Genomic DNA, 25,350 nt, shown 5'->3' with positions numbered 1-25,350 from the left:
TGTGTGGCAGCCAGTGGTTGATGTTACATGTCTTTCTCTATGTCTTCCCACCTTGTTTTCTGAGACAGAGCTCTGATGGAATCTGGAATCATGGATCGATCTTTACAGCTGGACTGGTTAGCTAGCACTCTCTGGGGCTCCACCTCCTCCTGCCTTCCGCTCCTGCCTCCAAGTGCTAGACTTATAGATGTGTAATGCCACAACAGGATTTTATGGGGTGCTTGACATCGAAACTCAGGTCCTTACGTGTTTGAAGCAAGACATTTATCAACTGAGCTCTTCTCCCAGTCCTAGGATTAGGTATGATAATACTGATCTGGCAAGTAATGAACTGTTCTACAGCTCATCTTCCCAGGGCTGTCCCTTGACCAAGAATGAGAGTGTCACTTGAGAACGTATTAGAAATGCAGGTTCTCAGACCCTTCTCTAAGGACATTTCAGTATACTTGATATCTCGAGATCCAAGGTTGTAGAATACGTGTCTGCATCCTATATATACACAGCCCAGTCATCATCAGTCATCTCTGAGGTCCCCCAAAAGATGGGCAGTTTGTTGCTTGTACTAATTAGTATGTTGAAATTTGCAAATGATTTACTTAAAAAATTAGAGTAGATCCAAGATTATCTTCAAAAGCACCAATGACACTCACTAATGGCTAGAAGTTTTTGTTTGTTAAGAGGGGAGCTCAGATATCCCAAGTGAACCTTGACCTCCCTGCTATATTCTTAATGATGACCTTGATCTTCTGGCCCTTCTACCTTCACCTTTCAGCTATTGGGGCTTACAGATGTGTACTACCACAGGCAATTTATGGTGGGCTAGGGATGAGCTAGCTTCCCTGTGAGGTAGGCATTCTAACCTAGCTATGTCCCCAGCAGCTAGGTGTTCCTCAGTGAGCTTGATGTTTGAATGACCTCAATTGCAGAAAGGGAAGAATAGATTTTTGTTAATTATTTGAAGTAGAGTAAGCGAATGGATTTGTAAATCGTTTTTAAAAAACATCTGTTTTGTGTGCGTGTGTGTGTGCATGTGTGTATGTTTATGTGTGTGTGTGAGTGTGTGTGTGAGTGTGTGTGTGAGTGTGTGTGTGAGTGTGTGTGTGTGGTTTGCATGCTGTGTGTCGTGGTGTGCTTGTGGAGGTCAGAGAATAGCCTTTGGGGGTCACCTCTCTTCTTCAGCCTTGTGGGTCCTAGGGATTGAACTCATGCTGTCAATCGTGGTGGCAAATGCCTTTACCTGCCGAACCACTTCACTGGCCTCACTAATAACCTTAATGAAAAGGAAGTAGTAAGAAAAATCAACAGATAGGGAGTATTTATTTGATGTCTCTCTAATGTTCATTTGGGCACCCAGTGCTGTGTTTGAAGGGCACAGGCTTTTGTGTAGTGGAGTGAGTGCGGTCTGCTGTTTTCTTAGGAGCTACAGAACACACAGAATGCCTTAGTAAGGAGAGGGAGCACTGTGACTCGAGGTCAGCCTGTCCTCAGGAGAAGAGGGTGACAATCACCTACTTACTGACTCTTTTTATTTTGATCAAGAACTTTTCTGAAAAGGCAGCTTAGACTGTGCTAAACTTTCACAAGAGGTGGACTAGTGTATCTCATGTGCTGTAGGCATTAATGTCCCGCAGAGGACATTTCAAAGCACAGTTGCCTTGGTCACAAGCATTGTTCCAAAAATTTACAAGATTCTGGGGCAAATTGAGTTAAATAAGACTGTTATCATGCATCAGGCTTTTCCAAGCCACGAACACATCGCTATGTGCCCTCTACTGGGGAGGTGGCAGCCACTGGTTTCGGTCATCAAAACCCCTTTAAAAAAGGAGGAGCCTGTAAAATTAATATGCCAGGATCAACTTTCCGGTGTCATGGGTTCAAATCCCACCATGGCAAATATCTGTGGGCAGAAGCTTGGCCTATGTGTTGTGCAGAAAGGAACACCAGTGTGATAATTCATTAAACTCTCCGCTTATGACATCAGGATTACTAAAGTGATGGCTCCATGCCAACAAGTAGGGTCATGTAACCATCACCAAAGAGTGAAATAATCTGTCCAGCTGTTGATGGTCTGCCTAAATCATCCTTGAATTGTTGGCGTATTTCCCAGAATAGGTACTTGTTTAAAAAAAGGAAAACAAAAAGAGAAAGAAAAAGTGCAGTGTGTTTTCTCCCATTTGTGGATCCTAGATTTTATATAGATTCGTAAAATCATATATGCATATATGACATGAAAATAAAGTGAGGGGCCTAAGGAAGCCGCTCAGTTGGTAATGTGCTTGCTTTGACTGCAGGAGGACATGAGTTCGACCCCCAGAAGTCACATAAAAAAAAAAAAGCTGGGTGTGGTGGCACATGCTTGTACTCCCAGACCTGGGAAGGTGGAGACAGAAAGATCCCTGGACTTGCTGACCAGCCAGCCTAGCCTACCGGACAAATTCCAGGTAAGTGAGATACTGTCTCAGATACAAACAACAAACACACAAAAACTCCTTAGGAAGGAGCCTGAGCAATGACATCTGAGGTTGTTCTACAATCAACCCCCCTAAGCACATGCTTACATGCGTGTTGTTCTCCATCTCAGAAACATGTGCAAGTACACATCATATGAACGAGAACTGAAATTGTCTATGGCAATAAAGGGGACTGATGGGAAGAGGAGAGGAAGGGGGACGGTATGGGGAGAATATACTCAAAGTACTATATACTTGAAAATATCCTTTAATGTAGTACCACGTACAATGCACAGATGCCAGATTAAAAAAAAAAAGAAAGAAACGAATGGGTGTTACTAGTGAGGTGACTGGTTGAGGGTCATTGGAAGTGCCTAGATACAGCAGGGGAAGCAGGCTTGGCGCAGGCGGGGCCTGGTGTTGAAAAGCTTCTCCCTGTTTGTTCTACTGACAATTCCCGCATCACTGGGCTCTGACCTGCCCTAGCTATGGCGGCCATTTTTGCCCTTGTCCTGACTGTTTCTGAATGTGGTAGAAGCTGGACTTACCCCCCTCCCCACCACCAGACCAGTAGGGGTTTTACCCACATCCCTGGTTGTAAACCTTCTTGTCTTGAAATTACTGCAAGAACCATGCATTAATGCCAAATGTTAATTCTTGCTTAGGACATGATGTCCTATAAATGTTATGAAAGAATATCATTTTTCCCGTAGAAGTGAAGGTATTTTTCAGGCCATGTTACAAAAGGTTAGTTTCCCCAGTAACATCTGCGGGTCACCTGCTTGCCTGTAAATTGCTTCTAGGCTAACCCCCTGCCCCCAACGTTATATAATCCTTAGAAGGAATTCTCACGTGGAAGAAAAAAGAAGGGAACATAATTGACATTTGAAAGATGTGTAAAGATTAAAACCAAAACAAAACCCCCAAATAAAACAATCCCACCCACCCCTGCTAATACTTGTCATCTTCTCTACGTGGTCCTACAAGTGTGTTCAGGACGCCTACGCCCTAGGATGCGCCCGTCTGAACTAAAAATAATAGAACAGACTCAGCTTTTGGGAGGTCTCCACGGCTTTGTTTCATCTCCTTTGTAAATATATCCCTGGTGACACCACATGTGCGTCCCAGCTTTCGAAGCCCAGGCATTTGGACAGGGAGTATTGCTCTACCCTAAGCAAAAACCAAGAAGTTGAGCAGCCCGAGCCGAAGTCTACCCAGCTAGGCTGGTTTGTTATGTTGTTGAATATTTCTCCCCTTTAGAGTCTTTGAAATGTTTTGAATTAAAATAGCTTACTCAAGGTCACTGAAGGCATATGGTCCTGCTCAAAACTTTAAACAAAACATTAGTTTTTACAACCTTTTGTAATTTGGTATTGTATACAACATGGTCATATGCGGAGTTTCTGTAATCTTTTCAGTGGGTGATAGAAATATGAGAAGCAAATTTATAAGCCATTTAGTGAAGCATTTAATCAATTTCATGCATAGGAAACAAGTCTGATGCCTTGGCTTTATCAATCTTTCTCTCCAGCAGAACAGCTAGCCCCCTCCATCTCCAAACACAGCCTGGACGGTCGGGGGGGGGGATGGGTGGAGACCAAGGAGGAACCTTTTCCTGTGGCAGAATGGAAATGTCAGGGCTTCTGAAGCTGGCCTGACGCACTTAGCAGCGTCTCCAAACCTTCTGGAGGCTGTTAATGTATTTTAGACAGGGAGCCGGGATCTAGTGTTCTGAGGGAGTTTTCAAGGCCTTTTACTGCAAAGTTATTCATTAAACACCCTTTCCCAGAGTGACTCTCACATGCTCAGCCACACAAATTGGACTCAGCTTTGGGCTCCGAGAAATATTTTTTGCAAACCCATTTTGGTAGCTATTGCTTTCAGATGCATGGAAAAAAAAAACAACCCACCCTGACTTACAAGGTAACTTCTGAATGGGAGTCAAAACTACAGTCCAGAGTAACCAAAACCCACACAGGAACTCACTCCTCCTGCAAGGCTACCTCAGTGCTTTGCAGAACTTTCTATCATTTAGGGTTCATGTTCTGGAGGCTCCTCTGACTTGCTTAAAGAATGAATTCTGCTTTTGGACAACATAGTGGGTTGGTATTTTCCTTGATGTCCTGTGCTAGAATCCCCCTGATGATGCTTTACCCCAAACACCATCATGTTCTTCAGTGAAGATGTCCTCAGGGAGCAGAAGGTGATTTTGCTGTTAATCGTTATTGGCTGAACTCAATTAAAATTGCCATGGATCCACCTTTTACTCTAAAACTGGAACTGATACAAAGTACATTTCCCTTCCTTCCTTCCTTCCTTCCTTCCTTCCTTCCTTCCTTCCTTCCTTCTTTCTTTCCTTCCTTCCTTCCTTCTTCCTTCCCTCCCTCCTTCCCTCCATCCCTCTCTCTCTCCTCCCTCCCCTTCGCCCTCCCTCCCTTTGTCTCTGTCTCTGCCTCTGTCTCTCTTTCTTTCTGAGACAGGGTCTCTACCTAATCCTGGCTGTTCTATGACTCTCTGTGAAGAATAGAATGGCTTCAAACTCACAGAGATCCACCTGCCTCCTAAGTGCTGGGATTAAAGGTGTTCATCACCATTTCTAATTTAGAAAATGATTTTCTGCTACTGGTTCTGGAGTCATGAAAAATAATTCTGTGAATAATTTCAATTGAGATGATTTTGCTCTAGTTTTAAGTGACCCATCCTTGGGTCTCCTGCAGACTGATAATGTCTCATACTCCTGGAAACTGACATATTCAAGGATCTCCCAGCCTTGGCAACTCAGTGGCATGCAGGCACAGACACACACACACACACACACACACACACACACACACACACACACACACATCTCCACACCATTTGAGCTGCAGATGTCCTATGACTATAATAACTGAGTTGTCTTGGCAATCCTTTGTAAAGATGGTGTCTTTCATGGAGATTGTAGGTCTCTGGTCAGGAGATTAGAGTACGCTTTGGCCAATCTATCTTCTGTCTGTCTATCTATCTATCTATCTATCTATCTATCTATCTATCTACCTACTTATCTATCATCTACTATCTATAAAACTATTTGTCTATCATGTATCTATTATCTATCGGTCATTTACCTATTAATCAATTATGTACTATCATTGTTATTCAACCTTTAACTTCTGGTCTAAACCAGCACCTTTTTGACATTTTTTTTTCTAATCAATCATTTTAGAGGAAACTTTTCTGTAGTATAAAATCTTAGAAGTAAAGAGATAATAATAGACATTTTAGAACCAAGGAATTTAAAATTCCCAAATAAAATTTGAAGGGCAAGACAATTGTCTTAACTTTATTCACCTTACTAACATAAAGGTGGTAGAGGATAGAGCTGAGGTCTTTAGTATTACTTCCAATTCCAGTTGCCTTTCCAACCCAGAGATGTGACCCATCAATATTGTGTGTCTTGACAGTCCTCCATCCCCGCAGAAGAGTTTAGAGAGCAAGTGTTTCATCGTATCACCATGCAGTTGATACTTCCTTCGTTGATGTCTTGGTGCTCTCACCTTGTTAGGAGAAGGAGATGTACACCTCTCTACCTACTTCATGTTAGGCTGGGTCAGTTGTTGTCATACTGTGTGCACGCCCAGGTTTCTCAGATCTTTAGGCTATCACAACAGCACTTTCATGAGCATCTATATAGGCCCATCCTTTGAGTTTGCTCATATGTGTGTCACACATACTGGCTCATTGTACTCCAAGTGAAGTTGCTGAGTCATAAGAATATACATGTGTTATGTTACTGCTTATTCAATTACTCAGAAGTTGTCTTTTTAAATGCAAGCCTTTCCATAACCTCACACACATCTTTCAGCTCCATGTAACTCATGAGTTAGTTTAGCCCCTCATCCTCTGTTGAGAGCCTCTCCTAAAAAGGTAGAGACCATAGCCTGAGCCTTCTGCATTGGGTTTTACATCTTCTAGAACAAGCTGGGGTCAGGAACCTGACTTATCACAGGGAAGCAGCCAGGTGCTCAAAAATTGGGTTATCCTGGACCATATTCTGAGATGAGGGGAAAGATCTGTAAAAACAAACAAACAAACAAACAAACAAACAAACAAAGTATATTCATCTTTTTAGCATGTACTGTTGACATCATTGACTCAGGTCTCATTCAATCATGCCGTACGTGCCAGAATTAAACAAACAAACAAACAAACAAAAAAACCAAAAAACTCTTGTTCCATCTAGTTTACACCTAGACCTATGTATTTATATTTACTCCTCCTCTATTTTAGACAGGAGTCACTTTATAGATCGTGCTGGCCTCAAACTCATATTGATCCTCCTGCCTCAATCTGACAAATGCTAGAAACGTATTTACTCCTCCCGTCCCCTCCCCTCTCCTGCCCTCCTCCCCTCCCCTCCTCTGTCCCCTCCTCCCCTCCCCTCCTCCCGTCCCCTCCTCCCGTCCCCTCCCCTCTCCTCCCCTCCTCTCTTCCCCTTCTGCCCTCCCCCCTCCTCCCCTCCTCTCTTCCCCTTCTCCCCTCCCCCCCTCCTCCCCTCCTCTCTTCCCCTTCTCCCCTCCCCCTCTCCTCCCCTCCTCTCTTCCCCTTCTCCCCTTCTCCCTCTCCTTCCCTCCTCTCTCCCCCTTCTCCCCTCACCTCTCCTCCCCTCCCCTCTCCTCTCCTTTCCCCTTTCCTATCCTCTATGTCTATCTCTTTTCCTTTTTGTGCTAAGAATTGAAATCAGGCTCTCATGCATCCTAGCATTTAGCTATGCTCTAGTGTCTTTACTGTTGTGATGATAGAGAGTCTGGTGATAAAGTATGATTTGGTGAGGATTTAGGGCCCAGGAAGAGGATTGTCCTGGGAACTACTGGCAAAGCACAACTTTTTGTCTTAATCACCCCTGTGCACAAGTTCTGTCACCCTCCTCACTCTTCCTTCTGAACCATCACAGCTGGAAGGTCTGTATTTACCTTGCTTTTCCGGGCTCTCTCTTCCGTCATCTTACCCTGCCAAGCCTTCATGGGGCCCAACACTCATTCTGATTTGCTGCTGTTTAAGATATCTGCTCCTTATCCTGCCTGTTTGAACTGCCATTCAAGATCCTCTAGGATTTCATCCCAAACTTCATCTTTTGCAATTTATTTCCTCCCTTTCCTCTGTTTTTATTTTCCCTCAGCAAAATTAAATGGCCCTACCCCTTTAACATTTTTATCTCTCTGCCATGTTCTATATCAATCCAGAACAGACCTTCCCTTCTAAGTCTGGCTGCCCCACGAGGCTCCTATTGTCCTTCTCATGCTCTTCAAAATCAGTGAGACCTTTACTAGGCTGGTAATCACGAGACAGAATAGGGTTTAAGACACAGAAGTTGGCTGTTTCGAAGATTATAATCAAAATGGTTGGTGTAAGTATAGTCTAGATAAAGGTTAAACAGATTCTAACTACTGGGCGTGTTTTCACATCTACAGGCTGGAACGGAATGTGAGAGTGGAATCTACCAGTCGTTGTATTAACGTGTTAGGCACGGCAGTTACGTCCTGTTCTGCTCGAGTGAGGTCACTTGGTCAGGAAGTGGCCTAATGTGTGAGCCAGGCTTTGTGACTCATCACCTGTAAGAGCAGTGGAAGTTAACCATGAACACATCCATGACCTCTGTAGACTATGATGTGGTCTTAGTGCAGAGCTGAAGGTGATATTTCCAGCATATTATGAGAGCATGCACTGTCAGTGGATGTTTAAGATAAGAACAATTGGTTTTCCCTAATTTCCTTTGCACATTTTTGTCTGTTCCCCCTTGTGACTCACAGGATACTTTTTACAAGCACCTTAGGGGAAGTTAACCATGTAATCCTGCCATGACCAGGATTGCTTTGTTGAAGGTAACTGTCACGTACTGGAAACAAATCCCTAGGCGCTCTCAAACTCAGCTTTTAGAATTTATTTCTAGCGATGAAAATCAGAAGCCAACTATATGTCAAGGAGTAGGGGATTGATTGCACATAGTTAGCCAGGTAGTATTGAAACATTATATGTATGTTAACATGCTATGAAGCCCATGATCATATTGAGAAACATTTTTAAAAATTATTTCTTTAATATTATACCTATTAATACATATTAACTGTAGAGATTAATGGGTTTGGCTGTGATAATTCCACATATGTATATATCATTAAGACTCCCCTTCCTTCTCCTCTTCACCTTTCCCCTCTTTCCAGATCCTAATTAACTTAAAAAGGGGAGGGGAAAGACTGAAAAAAATCTGATGTCATCTTAAGGAAAGTTAAGAAGCAAACTGGTATGTGAACGTTGCTTCTATGTGCACAGACATGAGTTTGTGAGTTATTTATTTTTTGAGGTTTCTTTTAATCTTCTATTGAATGGATAGCAGAATCTAAGCACTAACTGCCCGGATTGCTCCTGGTTGTTCAATGAGAACTGATCAGAAGAAGATTTACTTTGTTCATCCAGAGAAGTTGGAAAGGCTTCCACTAACTAAGGAAGAACACACACGAAGTCCAGGATGAGAAAACTTAGAGGTGACCCCCATCCCACTTAAGAAGATAGGGTTGAGCAAGCGTGAGAATGCTTGAGTCTTCCACAGTAGAGAAGAGCTCTTCACAGGGTTCCTCGTTGCTGGACACGTCTCTGTGTCCTGACCTTGACAAACTGACCTTGTAACGAGAGAGTGAAGACAACTAGCAGATGAGATGACCAAAGTATCTTCCTGGTCCCCATAAGAGAACTGTGACCTAGCGAAATTACTGGAAACTAAGGGGTATGTGTAAACACTGTTTTACTCACAAACATGTTTTAAAGGTCAACTTGGGAAATATTTCATTGCCCACTTAGATTGTGAGCCTCAGCAAAATTTAGGAGCTGTTCAGAACAGGGTATTTTGCCATTCTTTAGGAGGAGGATGGAGATACCAGGTCACAGATTGAGGAGGAAGCAGTGGACAGGAATAAAACACTCAGATTGTTCATGGTTGTTAAGGGTGCCTTGTGAACTCACTTACTTTTAGGGTGACTGGGTAGTGCAGAAAAGATGATGTAAGTGAGGCTTTTAAGGCTGCAGATGCAAAGGGAATCAGGGTTCTAGTTAGAGTTCTGATTCAGTGTCTGGGCTTGGTCCTGAGGCTGCGTTTCTAAGAGGCTGTCTGATGCTGCTCTTGGCCCTCACACCACAAGTGGACTTCAGACAATGACTTGTTATAAACCAGCTTTATAAGTTTCTGAATCAGTAAACATAGGTTTTTTTTAAATTTTTATTTTAAGAATTCAAGGTAATAGTGTTGCGTTGACCCACCAGAAACCACAGAACTAGAAATTACATCACTGGGGCCAGGGAGATGAGTCAGTAAAATGCCCACTACGCAAATGTGACAATCTGAGTTCAGATCTCCTGAACCCGCACAAAAAAGCCAAGCATGGCTTGGGGTGTGTGTGCATGGGAGCAGACAGCTCACTGGCTAGCCCATCTAGCGAAAGCAATGAGCTTCAGGTACAACAAGAGTCACTGTCTCAAACAGAAGATGGAGAGGGATCAAGGAAGACACTCAGTATTAACCTTGGACTTACACTTGCACACATCATAACACACACACACACACACACACACACACACACACACACACACACACACACACTAAAAGAAATTGCATAATTGACCACAATATCATTTTCACTTAGTTTTACAGTCAGTTTTATATGTAAGCAGTTAGACGTTTTCTCCATCCAACATAAAATTAATTACTTCTGCCTCTAAGCAATTACTTTTCCTTGCACGCCGTTACAGATTTCACTTTCTGCTCTGACAAGCTCACCCTCACTCCTGGTACCCTCTCCTCATCTCCTCATAGGTGCACCCACCGAAAGATCTCTGATCCTGTTATGACAGTGTTTCTTTCTTTATGAAATGTAGATCTTCCTTCCTGCCTGCCTTTCTTTTTTTTTCTTTATTTAGTTATTTTGTGTGTATGAGTGTTTTGCCTGCATATATGTCTGTGTACCCTATGCCTGCCTGGTGCCTGAGGAGGTGGTGAGCCTCCCTGCAGGTGCCGGGAGTTGATTTTGGGTCCTTTGCAAGAACAACAAATGCTCTTAACTGCTGAGCAAACTCTCCAGCCCCAAGAGTGTGTTTCTTCTTCCTTTTATGAATGGACTTGAGTCCTGCCTTGTTCTGCATTCCTGAGCTTGAGAGTCTCATCTTGTCTATGGATGTGGGAACACCTCTGTCTGCTTGGATTGGGGATCTAGTAGAATAGGAGACAGTTTGAAAGAGTGTTAGAAATCGGCCTTATCATGACGTCACCCTGGAATTTAGCTGTTCTTTGCCAAATTTGACCTGACTTCAGATGAGCCATTCAAAGGCTCTGACTCTCATATTATAGCCAAAGAGTTTCTAAAGATTAAAAACAAACAATAACAACTGTGTGTGTGTGTGTGTGTGTGTGTGTGTGTGTGTGTGTGTGTGTGTGCTTGTGTATATGTGCCATGGTGTACATGTTGGGGTCAAAGGATACCTTTTAGGAGTCTGTTCTCTCTTTCAATCATGGGTCCTGGGGATCAAATTTAGGTGTTGAGACTTGGTGGCAAGCAGCTTTACCTCTTGGGCTGTTTCAGGGGTCCCTAAAAACACCTCTAAAAGTGTAAGGTGCTAAACATAAGACAAACATTTTGTTATTATGGAATGGCTCTATAAACAACTTTTAAAAAGTTTTTTAATTCAGTAAAACTAATATCATAAATTACTTGTGTTAATTCAATTAATTAATATGTCATAAATTCAACCATGGACTTTCCCTATTAGTAGAGTGTCTTTTAAATGCCTGCTGGAGGGTGTGGTACATAAGCCTTTTCTGGCAGGTCACTTGCTCTTGAAGTACAGACTGTGTTTTCACTCTCTTGCATGGTTCCGGTTAGATAGTGATCACATTTCTCCAGCTCTAATTGCCACTGAGGTCTACGGGATTTTTTTCCCTTCTGGGTTGTGCAAGCCCATTGTGAAGTATAGCACTTGCAGTGTGTGCCTTGTTGGGACTGTACCTTCCCATACCTGTTTCAGTTTGGCCAGAGAAACAAGCCTGGGATTGCATGTGGACGTTGCCCACTCCTTGCAGACCACTTCAATCCTTTGGGCTGGGAAGGCGGTGTTCCTGTGACTGCTTGTCTCATTCAAGCCTTGCTTTACTTGAATATTCTTTCCTATCGTAAATTACAGGGAGGAGAAGCAGAACTAGTCTTTTGTTTATTTATTGTTTAAAAGTTGACCTATCTAGCTGGAAGGTGGTGGAGCACTCCTTTAATCCCAGCAGAGCCAGGCAGATCTCTGTGAGTTTGAGGCTAGCCTGGTCTACAGAGTGAGATCTAGGACAGGCACCAAAACTACATAGAGAAATCCTGTCTCGAAAAAACAAAAAAACAAACAAAAAAAAGTTGACCTATCTAGATGAGGACCTCTACAGAAAAGTAGTCCAGCTGCTTGGACATGGTAGAATACCACTGTGCTGCTGGCACTCTGGAGGAATTGGAGACCAACTTGGGCTATTCATGGGACCAAGAGATCTTGGTCTCTAAACAAACGAATAAGCAAAGGGAAAGTTCAGTGGTCTATGTTTACATGTAAACTCCTTTTATTTATGTTTATGAATATATTGCCTGCATGCAGGTATGTGCCCCACATATGTGCCATACCTGTTGCCTACAGAGCCTAGAAGAGGGTCTTAAATACCCTGGAACTGGAGTTATAGATGGTTGTGGACTACCATGTGGGCTCTAAGAACCAAAACTTGGTCCCCTGCATTAGAGAGCACCTAGTGCTCTTAATGCCTGAACCATACAGCCAATTCAGTATAAATTCTTGAGGACCCAGATGAATAGACATATGAGTCAGAAGAAAGTGAGTTAGAAATGGTGAACCAATTGAAATACAGTGACTTAAGACTGTGGAATTCGGAGCAAGAGGGCTGGAGTTTGTATCTGGCTTTCTTCCCTTCTCTGGGAAATCACCAGCCAATTGCCTCACCATTGAGTCCTGGTCTCCTCCGCCTTGCCAAGGGGATTAATGGAGTCAGTCTGCTAGAATCTATACTTGGCAGGAATAGAGACCTTTGTTTTTACACCTAAAGTACTACAGAAGCCTAAAACAGCTCCTGGCACTTAGTAGGTACTAATTTTTGTATTTGCTAAGTGAAGAGCTCCCCTCCAGAATGACTGAAATGTTCGAGCCTTCTTCTCAGGCCTTTACACTGTTTCTCTGGGCATTTATTGGAAGGTATAGTTTCATTGGGATGTTCCCATTGTTCTTTCACATTAATAGTTAATGGACCCTGCCAGGAAAGCAACCCCAACCATTACCAACAACAAAAACCCAGTGGCATGCTTAAACATCTCAATTCTGCGGACTGTCATTCATATGATACTTAAAGGCTTGAACTGAAGCAGAATGCAACTATTTGAAACTTCAGCCAAGTCTAGTCTTTTTTTTCAATTGTTTGCAAAACAAGATAGTTTATGGATATCCCTTACCTATTGAACAGAAGAAGACTATTACTGATATTACCTGCACCTTCCTTCCATAAGAAGCAAATAATGCCAATAATCCAAGTTTATTGTGATTATTTTCATTTGTGTACGTATGTGTGTATGTGCGTGTGTGTGAGAGAGTGTGTGTATGTGTGTAAGAGAGAGAGAGTGTGTGTGTGCACATGCGTGTGCACCTGTGCATGTGTGCACTCAAATCACAGAGAGGTTATAGAGGTTGGAGGACAGCTTGCAGTTTTCTCCTTCAACCACGTGAGTCCTGGGGATTGAACTCAGGTCTCCAGGCTTGCTGGCCAACGTGTTTACCACCTGAGTCATCTCTGTCACCCTATATTAGGTTTTGACAGAGTTTATGCATTGGATGCCACGCTAATGTAGTACTGACTTCCAAGGATAGAGGCCAAGATCTGTGCAGTTTGCTTTGTTAAGTAGAAAAGAAAAATATACCATTGGATTTGTAGTTTTTATTACATTCAAGAAATGAATTCTCACAAACAAAATTGCTTAGAACAGCTTCTAATCAGAAAGTTGAAATTATCTGTGGCAACATAACCACTAAAACCTTGTATACTATGAAAGCATTTCAATAATTAATGCATGCTTCATCTACAGTAATTGACAGTGAGGTCATAAATGTAGCGGGCCATCTGTATTTGATGTGTACATGAGACTGCTTAAAGGGACAGGCAGGTAACTTTTGCTTTTTGGGCAAGCAAGATTTCTTCCAACTTTTCCAAGTAGCAGAGTCTTTTGTTAGATTTCTTTTTTTTCCCCCTTGGAGATCTTTCCAGGTTTCTATGCAGTCTCCATTCTTCTCACTGCCTCTCATTCTTATGCCACAATGTCCTTTGGAGTATATATATATTACAATATACACATATATGTAATATATGTATATGTGTGTATGTGTTATAAATGTTATATATATGGTGTGTTACATATATATGTGTTATATATAATATATATGAGTGTGTGTATGCATATAGAGATATTGTTTGCAGTTTTCCCCAAAATGATGAGCTCCAACATCCGAAGCATTTCAAAGCCCCGTGTCTAATGACGGTATGGTAGACGTTCCCTCCAGTGTTGTGAATTTACTCGTCCTACTCATCCCACCCCTTTGAACATTAATTCTATCAGTTTTTGCTCTTTTCTGAGTCAATCTACCTTGCTTGTATTTGCTAACAAACAAGAATAATAGCATTAGGATCTTAATGGGATTTTTGTAGTCACACCTATTTTGGTGTGAAATAGAATATTCATATTTCTGGAAATAACGTGGTCACGAGAAAGACTGAAGGCTATCCAAGACTTTCTGGGCACTAAATCCTAGAGGGCATTGCATAGAGGTCTAGAACACAGTCCTCAGTTCAGATGCATAAACTCATATAAAAACACCTTCATCCAGAATCCTTTGGGTTTATAGTTGGCTAGGAGACAAAAAACCAACAAGGCCCCTATCTCTCTGGCTCTTGCATTCTAATAAGTAAAACTTCCTCCTAAGCTTCTTACACAGAGCACAAACCTTACAAATATAAAACTGAATAGTTGTACAGGGGTCGCACAGAACCTCCTCCCCCACCTCTATCTCCTGTACTTCCTGTTTTAGGAAATAGTGCCACAATCTGTCCAGTCGTTAAGGCAAGGACCTAAAGCCAGCCAAGCTGATGCGTGTCCCCTTTCCTCCTCATCACAGCCATCCCTACGCTGTGCAGGGCTAAGTGCTTGCTACTGACCGGCTCTGCTTTCCCTTCCCCATCCCATGATGCCAGCCTATTTCCTAGTCATTTGAGGGAGGAAAGCTGGAACATGGAGACAACACCTACCATCATTTCTTTACTAGATGCATTCTCGACCGCTGTTGCCGGAACGATGGTTTAACCTTTAAAATGCTACTAAGATGGTGCCGCTTCTCTGTAAACATTCTTCCTGTGACGTTTCAATAATTGCCTTGCAGGCAAAACTTCCAACAGGGTGCACAAGGAAGACCTTTGCTAGCATAGGCTGAGCCTAGCATTGCAATGACAATTCTTGCCTCTAGTTACAGGAACATAAGAATGACGTCCTATTCTCTACATTCCCCAGTAACCAGCATTTTCCACTTTAGATATCATTAAGTATATCTTTATCACCAGATCTATTTAGATTTATATGCTTGAGTACAAAACTCAAGTACTGTTTCTCAAGAAGGCGTGTTGGATGCTAAAAGTAAGTTCACACACTATATTTTTATTTTAAATCCAGTTCTGTTTATAACTGAGAATAACATATTAATACATAAGCTATATAAACATTTTAAATGTTAGGTGATAGGCCTTTGCAAACAAGTCAGTTCAGTGTTGAGGAGACATAGATAAAAGATTTTTGGATGGTGAGGTGCATAATTTAAAAAGTTTGGTTTAATAAGAATAAATGTTGGCTTTGGAGATGAGTGGACAGATATTTTAAGATCAATCAACCTTTTGGTTGGGACTGGTCCTAATCTCCTAGGCCTGAGGTGATGTGAAAGTGGGAGTGTCTGGCAATGTCCTTGGAACATTGTGTGCCTGAGGAGAGTTGGTACCCATTAAACTGGCTGCAAGATACCGTGACAGAGAAGAGGAGGGTAAACAGAGGCACTGGGAGAGGCAAGCGTATTAGACATGTCAAGATGACTGTGTCTGAGAAATGGAAGAATGTTACTTGATGGAACACACAGAGAAAAAGTGCCACAGAATGCCACAATACAAGAGAACACATGAAGATGAAGAGGATGACGGGGAGGGTGGTGGTAGCAGCATCCAGCATACAACATTTGCAAGAATAATGCTAAACATCAGGTCACAGATGCATAGCATGAGCTACAGGGCAAATAGGAGCTTCTAAGCACATTCCTGTATTAACCATTTAGTCTTTACTATGCTCCATCTGACCTACCTCTTGTGGCTCTATTCAAAACTGTGTTACATAAATGTTTGCTGGCAAATATCTTCTTTCATTAATAATAAAATAACAATTAATAATAAAAAACCCAAAAACCCCAATTAATACTAAAAGCTCCAGAGAACTCCACAGCTTGCCTGAGACCTCACAGCTTGTCAGTGGCACAATTGTGTAGCTAGCAATCCAAGGGAGTCTGCTTAAGGAGTGTTAGGGAGTTTATTAGAATGTAAACTGGGGGGAACAACTTACTATACAGGATAAGGCAGAATCGTTACAGAGTCCTAGAAGGCTCATGTCCAGTCCCAAGCTTCTCCTGCCTCCTGAATCAGTCTGCGTCATCCAAGCCCACAAGGGACAGAAGAGATGGAGGCCTATGTGTCCCTCAAATCTTAACGTAGCCCCGAGGCCACGCCCTAGGGGCTGGTACCTCAAGGTCATAGGTGGAATGGGTGCCCACTTCAGAAATGGGGTTGGAGCCTGGTTATCTGGGGCTCATGCTCCCTCTGAGGGATCTGTTGTCAAGAGGGAAAGGGATGGAGCTGTGGTTCCTCCTGTCAGGACTGGACCTGCAACGGCATGTCCCAGAGTGGACAAATGCCCCTCAGAACAGAAGAGTTCCAATCAAGGACACTAGAATGCCAGCTAGGGGCTGTGTCACTACTTGATCCTGACTGCCCCTACACATGCATGTCACCTCTTTAGCTCTCTCTGCTCAGACTGGATGGGAATTTACTTTGTCTCTCAGTGAAAAGGCACCAGACCGAGATACTTCACCGATGATGCTGGAGTCTTTTAAACTTCCAGTGTCCTAGAAACTCTTCTTTATCAGAAAATAAAAGGCATCGACACTGCTTGTGAATGCAGCCTCTAAGTGCAGTGCAAGACTTGATGACTAATTCAGAAAGAGCTCTACAGAGAGGACAGTCACATATCCCACAAGGATGTCACACCAGGTAGATGACTGTGGTCCTTTAAGGTTAAAATGGAGCTGAAAAATTCCAACCATCTATTGACATCCTAGCTGTCCTTGAATTGTAGTACAAAGCACTGCGTATGTGTTTGCTGGAATGTTCTTGTAAGTGAACCTGTGCTGCCAGGCGTGCAAAGTATAACAATACAGTTAGGAACTGGGCATAGTACTTGGACATGGACACTAAACAGCTCTGTTGCTAGTTAAGACATTTACTAGATTATACATCTTGTCATATGTTTAAGTTTATTCCTTAACACCCCCCCCCCAAAATGGGTTACTGTAAAATTACACTGATTTCTAAGAGCAGATATCATCTAACAATCTACTTTTAATTGAAAAAAATTCATACAATATATTTTGATCATGTTTTTTCATTCCCCTAGTCCTTTCAGATCTTCCCTACCTCCTACTTATGCAGCTTAATTTTCTTACTTTCTCTTAAAAAATAAAAGACACCCAGACAAAACCAAAACAAAACTCAAGGAACACACCCCATCCCGACCCCCCCCAAAAAAAATCAAAATAAACAAGCAAAGACTAATAAGACAAAAAATGCCCAAAGAAATGAAAATTGGAAAATAGCTGCCCCGCGACAACAACAAAAACAACAATAACCCAGGGTAGACTTTGTGTTAAATAACTACTCTTAGAAAAGGTGCCTCCCCTAAGGTGTGGTTAATGTACCCAGTGAGACTCCACTGGAGAAAATGGATTTTTTCCTTGAGCAGAGGCTATCAGTTGCAGATAGTTCCTTAGTGGGAGCCCGTGTCCACCTTCCCTGTCAGTGCTGAACCTCATCTAGCTTGAACCTAAGCAGGCCTTATGCATGCTGCCATGATATCTGAGTCCATATGTGCATCAGTCCTGTTGTATGGGGAAGGAACACTGTTGCCTTGGAGTCATCTACCCCCTGTGGCTCTCACAATCTCTCTGCTGCCTTTTCTCCATAGTTCTCTGAGCCTTTAAGGGAGGGGCTTCAATGGAGACATCCCATATAGGACGGAGTACTCCAAAGTCTCTCACTCTTTGCATATTGTCCAGTTGTGAGTCTCTGTGTTAGCTTCTGCAAGAAGAAGCTTCTCTGACGTGGGCTGAGAAAGTCATTGATCTATAGGTATAGCAACATGTCATTAGGAGCCATTTAATTGCTATGTTCTTTAGCAGAATAATAGTATTGGGTTTTCCTCTAGGCCCATCATCGATGTAGTCTCAGGTTCTTGGCCACCCACGCAGTGTCAGGCATGGGCTCCATATCATGGGGTTGGGCCTTAAATCTGGTCAGAAAGTGGTTGGTTGCTTCCATAACATTTGCACCACTACTACACCAGTTTCTCTTGCTGGCAGGTCGCTGTTGTAGGTAGCAGAGTTTGTAACTGGGGCATATTAAAGCTGATCTTTCTCCTTTGGTAGCATGCAGAGTACCTTCTAGTATGGTAAATGTTAGTCAGTAGGGGTGAACCTTCTAGTTAGGCACCAGTATAGCTTCTCTGCTAACAACACACTTTTAAGGACATCTTTTGTTATTAAGCAATAAGTGACCGTATTAGCAAACTAAACAAAGCAATATATGTAATATGTAAGCATGTAACAGAAATAGTAGATAAGGTGTATTACTGGCATGAATGCATATATTCTAATCACGATAGTTGTAATAACAGCTAATCATTAAATGTATAAGCAATGGGCACGTCTTCTGATCGGTTGTAACATGGGTGTTGGTGGTTAGTGGGTGCTAAAACTGAAGTTTCTGGTAGCTTGGAGACGGTGGTAAGTGGAAAGAGTCAAAGATTAGATATGGTGTGGGGGGAGGGGGATGGAATAATCTAGCATTAGGCCAGGACAGTAGTTCCTTGTGCTTATGGATTGATAGATTGTTTTTTCTGGTTTTTAGAACGTTTCTGTTAAAAAATGTTTTCAGAATTTCATACACTATATTTTGAATATGTTTGCCTTTCAGTTCCTCTAAGATCCACTCCTGCTTCCTTACCCACAATGAAAAACACACAAACCACCACCAACAGAAAACCCCCCAACACTCAGTTCCATTTCTGCTGTCTATGTGTTCTTCCAGGTATGTCCACCCACTGGAGCAGCATCGGTGACCTGCCGGGGACCGCACCCTTCAAGAAATCCTACTCTTCCTCTCCCAGTAGCTATCAGTTGCCAACAGCGCCTCAGTTAGAGGTGAGAGGGTGCACTCACCTTCCCTCTTCATTCTGGGCTTTTGTCTGGCTTGAGATTTCACAGGCCTTGCGCACGCTGACAAATGGAGAGAAATATTCTTTAAAAATGTTTACCGTTATATTTCTTCACTTTGTAGGTGCAACCAAAGGGAGGAGAGATACATGAGAAGCAAGTGACAGGACCTTCATAGGTGCGGTGAGTACAGTGTGACTTAGTGTTTTAATCGGGGGGGGGGGGTTAATATAGGGACAGACATTTGTACCTTCATCAATAGACTGTCTTCTAGTCTATCATCGATCAAAGAGTAGAAAACAACATATTTAAAGGGAATTATGTAAGCTCACTTAGAGAATATTATTCTTTAAATTGCCTACAAATAGCCACTTCAGATGCTGACAGATTTCACCCATGGGACAAGACATCCTGGCATTTTTAAGTCATCTCATGAGCTTACAGCTGCAGACATTGCTTTGCAAGTCTTTGGAACAGTTTTGCTAGTGGTAATCGCAGAGGCTCACATACAATTTCTGGGAAGATATCTGTGACCCCTGATTTTCTCAGCTGTCTTAGCTGGACACTTGTCTGTGGGTGTACCATCTCTGAGTGAAGAATCTTCTAACCTTACCAAGGGCAGACATTTCCTTCCCAAGTCAGCACAGCTCTGTTTGCATCCCTGGGAATCCCATGGGACACCAACGGTGTCCAAACAGGGAGTTGCCCTTTGGTTAGGTTTTGTTCCAAGCAGCCTTCAATCCTTTCCCGAGGATGCTTCCTGCTTCATCTGTGTCTGGCATTGCCCGAGACTTACTTTCAAGGATTTCTCTTTGGTTTACCTTGAGAAAGCTCTAGTCCACTTCTGGAGCTTTGAAAACCGGACACCTATCTCTAATCTGGAGAGTCATCTTTGGCTACCAGAGAGCAACAGTGCAGGGTTCTGTCTAAAAGATTCTGCTAAGGAAATTTAAACAAAGCAAAGCATGGCCACCTCGGACGCAGGACTCTGTTACTTAACAAGTTAGAATGATCGCTATTAGGTCAGTGACTGTAAGTCTATCCTATAAACACAGATTACAAGATTTAGACAGGAGCTTTGCCTCACACAACAATGACGTCAGCAGGCAACGGTGGGAGCTGCCCCGCCATTTCTGTTTCATCATTTAAAGAGACAGTATCCAGCCTTCTAGTCTACATCTATCACATGGACATATTGATTTCCTTTCTAGGGAAACACATATTTCTTCCCTCCTGCTGAAAAGATAAATCTGACAGCTTTTAATCAAACGTCGTTGCTCACAACTGGAGAAATGTGTATAGTACCACACACGAGACAAAACACAGCAACTTCCAAAGGGGGAGTTTTGTGGAATGGAATATTTGTAGACAACAACTGTATCAGCACACATGTCTGCAAACGCGTGTATACACACACAGAGGCAGTAATAAAACCTGTGTAACACGAATAACCTTATAGTGCGATCAACAAATGTGGGTTTAATAAACCTTTCTATCGAAACTGGGCTCTTGGGCTGGGGGTATGGCTCAGTTGTCAGAGTGCTTGCCGAGTACGCTTGAATCCCTGGTTCAATCCCCAGCACCACATAAAACTGATGTGTTTGTACATGCCAATAATTCCAGTACTCATGAAGTGGGAGCAGGAGATTAGAAGATCAAGGTCATCCTCAACTACTCATTACGCTGCAGGCCTGGGATATAGGAGACCCTCTCTAAATCAAAGCAAAACACTCACCCTCAAATACTAAAAAAAGAAAAAAAAATTACAAGTCACAACCCCAAACTGCCTCCAGCTTCTTTGTCAGCCTGAGAGTCAGTAACCCTGTTTGGTGGCCTTTAAGATGAAGTCTCTCCCAGGATGCAACCTGGCTTTCAGAGGAACAGTGTGGAAATGTGACGTTTGGATCTGAAGCGTCACCACGCCTCTCATTCAGCCGGCTCCTCTCCACACTGTGTTCAGTCCTCGGCTGTGACTTGACCAAGCATGCTTCAGAGCATTTGCATTGTTTCCCTCAGCAGCTCTGAGTGGCTCTTACTGCTGCTTTCCACACAGCTGAGGAGAGCTGAGATCATTTTCCTCTGAATGGAGATGGCCATTTAAACTGATGTTTCTGAGAGGACATTACATTCAAGAGCTGGTGGGAGAGAGCCTCAAAACGAACAAGGCTTGATGCTTTTATCTCCTTCATTGATTAGTTTGGTTCCCGTCATTATTGGTGGCTTGTGAGTTGGTTTTAATGGTAGCTTTAGATCTATCTGAGTCCTTTTTCCTCTGAAGTATCAAACTGATTGCATTTTCAATGATGGAATTCAAATGATAGAAATTCCCATTCTGGATGCCTCCTGCTCGCATCTACTAGCAATCTCCTGCCTTAGGATTTTGGCATATATTTTATGCCCACTAATTTTTTGAAGTAAAATTACTAAAGAAACCAAACAGAACAGAATCTATATCAGGAATAGAAGTGTAGAAAATCTATCTAAGCCTTCCTTAAGCATTTCATCATTTAGTAAGTTTGTTTATCTGCATTTTATTCTCCTAATTTTGAGATTATATTAAGATACGTGATTAAGGAGAACCACGTATTGGAAAGAAACATGTTAAGGAAAAGGTAATGCATAGATAGTGAGGTACTGTGCAGGAGCACATAGAATTGGCTTCACTGGGCAAAACCAGCAAGCAATCTCCCTTTTAGGACGTGAGCTTTGGAAGTCTATCCACAGTATGCTGACATCGTAATTTCTGAGTCTCTAGAACTCACAAATGTGTGTGTGAGTATGCATGTGTGACTCTGTGTGTGTGTGTGAGTGAGAATGAGTGTGAGTGTGAGTATGTGATTATATTCTGTCAGTCAATTCTCTTGCAAGGAATTATTGAGGTTCTACTAACCCCTAGCTGGATAATGAGCTTACAAACTCAGTGTTTGTCCCCATGCTCCATCTTGAGGGTCCTTCTGAGAAATGCAGGGTGGGAGTCAAAGTGTGGAGACAGCATGGCTGAGCAGTGGGTGACTTGCCAGAATAGGGTTTTTTTTTTATTTAAAAAATATTTATTTGTTTGTTTATTTATTTTAGGAGAGGTTGACATTTCAATTGTAATAGAAATAGATGGAGGGCTCAAAGTAAAAGGGTAAGAGAAGAAGTACACAAAATGGGTAGACTCATTCGTTTAGATGATACGTTGTCTTCTTTAACGCCCAGCCATGATCTCAGTGACCAAACATTTGTCCTGATTTCAGTCCGGCTGGTAGTGTTGGAAAATTTTGTCCCAAAAGGAAGGCTGTTCTGACCAGGAAATGTGTGATTCTTTCCTGAGAGAATGTTTGTGATTCTCTAAGCCATGGCTGCAAGAAGAGGAGGCATCAAGTATGACCGGGAGAGTGATTGAAACAAACTGCCCAGACAGTAAACTTGCCACGTGGTCACCCTGCGCCAAGTGCTCCCAGACAGCTGTGACCCAGAGCAGAGCTTTGAAGCAGTAGTTTGCAAACTTACCAAGGTTCTTTTTTTTCCTTTTTCCTCTCTCTTCTTCCTTCCTCCCTTCCTCCCTCCCTCCCTCCCACCCTCCCTCCCTTCCTTCTTTCCTTACTTAAAAAACAAGCAATTCATTTTGTAGGGCATTTCAAACTGGCAAATGGCCAATAACAATTGATACCAAAGCTGGGCACAAAAATGCATAGCAAAATGTAAAATGCAAGAATATTCTGGAAAGAGGAAAACAAAACGGAAGGCTATTCATCTTTCCATACAGCTTCTAAAAGCTGCATAATGATTTTCTGTCCTTTATAGACACCCGGTGAGAAGGCAAAAGACTGCGAGATTCATGGAAACGTCACAGAAGGGAAGGAAGGGATCCAGAAGGACAGTGGATTTAGCGATTGTTTGCAAGTCTTGCGATGATAATATACGGCTAACTAGGAGAATGGAAGAATGGGATCTCATCAGCTGATCCAGAAAGGGGTTTTAAGACCCTTACTGACAAAGCTGCCATTGGTGTGAGCTGAAAACAGCCCAGTGACGCAGCTAATTGGAGCAGGTAGAGACCTCATGGCGGAAGTCCCAATACCACATTTGCTCACTTGTCTCATAGGCGGAAATGTACTTCAAGAGAAAGCAGGGTGTGTGGGCGCCCTCACCAAGTGCTTAGATTAGGGGGTCTCAACCTTCTTAGTGCTGTGACCTTTTAATACAGTTCCTTATTTGTGGTGACCTCAACTATAAAATTAATTTTGTTGCTACTTCACAACTGTAATTTTGTTACTGTTATGAATTGTAATATAAATATCTGATATGCAGGATGTCTGTTATGCAACCCTGTGAAATGATCATTTGACTTCCAAAGGTGTCATGACCCACAGGTTGAGAACTGTTGACATATATATCTATATCTATATCTATATATATATATCACTCTGCTTCTTTTCTTTTCTTTTCTTTTCTTTTCTTTTCTTTTCTTTTCTTTTCTTTTCTTTTCTTTTTAACCATGTGTGCACGCTACCAAATCCTTGGCCTCATGTGATTAAATTATATAAGGCAGCCAGAGATTCAGGTGCTAAATGTGGCTCCAGTGTTTCCCTGCTCCATTCCACAGTTGCCAAGTAAAGTCTGTCCTACACAGCTCCAACTATACTACAAACATTTTACCCACCAAATAATTAATAATTACAGACACTCACTAACAACCCTAACTCCAGCACTATTATCATTTGACAAATCCCATTTTCTATCTGAAAGAAAAGGAAATTGTCAAAATTTTCCTTTTGGGGGCTGGTTTTCCATTTAGGAGCTAATCCTTGGAATTTTCCCAAACATCTTTGTAGCTGCCTTCAACCTAATTCAAAAACATGGCATTTCCTTAAGCCCTCATTGACATTGGAAAATGGGAAGACCTGGAGTTGGTCCTTAGCTTGGCCTCTACTGGATGTTTGACCTCAGAGAACTTACTAGCACACTTAAGCCTGAACTTTCTTTAAATTATATATATATATATATATATATATATATATATATATATATATATATATATATATATATATAGTGTGTGTGTGTGTGTGTGTGTGTGTGTGTGTGTGTGTGTGTGTGTGTATGCATGTATACCACACTGAGGTCGGGGGCAACTTTCAGGAGACATTGTCTCCTTCTGCCATGTGGGTCCTTAGTCTTCAGGCTCCACTGCAAGAGTCTTTCTTTTTTTTTTTTTTTTAATTTATTTTAATTTATTTTGCAATACAATTCAGTTCTACATATCAGTCACGGATTCCCTTGTTCTCCCCCCTCCCGTCCCCCTCACCTTCCCCCCAACGCCCCCCCCCCCCCATTCCCATCTCCTCCAGGGTAAAGCCTTCCCCACAGACTGAGGTCAACCTGGTAGACTCAGTCCAGGTAGGTCTAGTACCCTCCTCCCAGGCCAAGCCAAACAATCCTGCATAGGCCCCAGGTTTCAAACAGCCAACTCATGCAATGAGTACAAGATCTGGTCCCACTGCCTGGATGCCTCCCAAACAGATCAAGCCAATCAACTGTCTCACCCATTCGGAGGGCCTGATCCAGTGTGGACCCCTCAGCCATTGGTTCATAGTTCATGTGTTTCCATTCATTTGGCTATTTGTCCCTGTGCTTTATCCAACCTTGGTCTCAACAATTCTCGCTCATATAAACCCTCCTCATTCTCGTTGATTGGACTCCCAGAGATCCACCCAGGGCCTAGTCATGGATCTCTGCATCCAGATCCCTCAGTAGTTGGATGAGGTTTCTAGCACAACAATTAGGGTGTTTGGCCATCCCATCACCAGAGTAGGTCAGTTCGGGCTGTCTCTCGACCATTGCCAGCAGTCTGTTGTGTGGGTATCTTTGTGGATTTCTGTGGGCCTCTCTAGCACTTTGCTTCTTCCTGTTCTCATGTGGTCTTCATTTACCATGGTCTCCTATTCCTTGTTCTCCCTCTCTGTTGTTGATCCAGCTGGGATCTCCCGCTCCCCCAAGCTCTGCAAGAGTCTTTCTTTACCTGCTGAGCTGTGTTGCTAGCCCATGCCTGAACTTGCTCAGGACAGTGGCAATACTGTTTACAAAATGGTATACACTGATGTATTAAAGCCCAAGCCTTAGTTTGGGGATGAGGGGGATGGCTGAGTGGGTAAAAGTATTCTCACACAGTCCTGTTGACCTGTGCTGGGATTCCCACAGCCCTGCTAACAGCTTGACACAATAGTACTCTGCACGAGCATCATCTCTACAGTGAGATGGGATGCACAGAATCCACAGACATTCCCATGAGGTGGAAAGT

General features: G+C 42.6%; 1 long non-coding RNA gene across 1 annotated transcript; it reads left to right on the top strand.

Moving 5' to 3' along the window:
• The first annotated feature begins 74 nt into the window (after nt 1–74).
• On the top strand, nt 75–23,991 carry LOC128094454 (uncharacterized). Its single transcript, XR_008212968.1, has 5 exons — nt 75–300; nt 2,292–2,441; nt 18,943–19,055; nt 19,192–19,250; nt 22,857–23,991. It is a non-coding gene; the product is annotated as an uncharacterized LOC128094454 (long non-coding RNA).
• Nucleotides 23,992–25,350: the final 1,359 nt, after the last annotated feature.

Source organism: Peromyscus californicus, unplaced genomic scaffold, assembly GCF_007827085.1.
Source record: "Peromyscus californicus insignis strain IS unplaced genomic scaffold, ASM782708v3 Scaffold_4__1_contigs__length_199733344, whole genome shotgun sequence".
Taxonomy (NCBI): Eukaryota; Metazoa; Chordata; class Mammalia; order Rodentia; family Cricetidae; genus Peromyscus; species Peromyscus californicus.
This window is presented reverse-complemented; position numbering and strand designations above follow the sequence as displayed.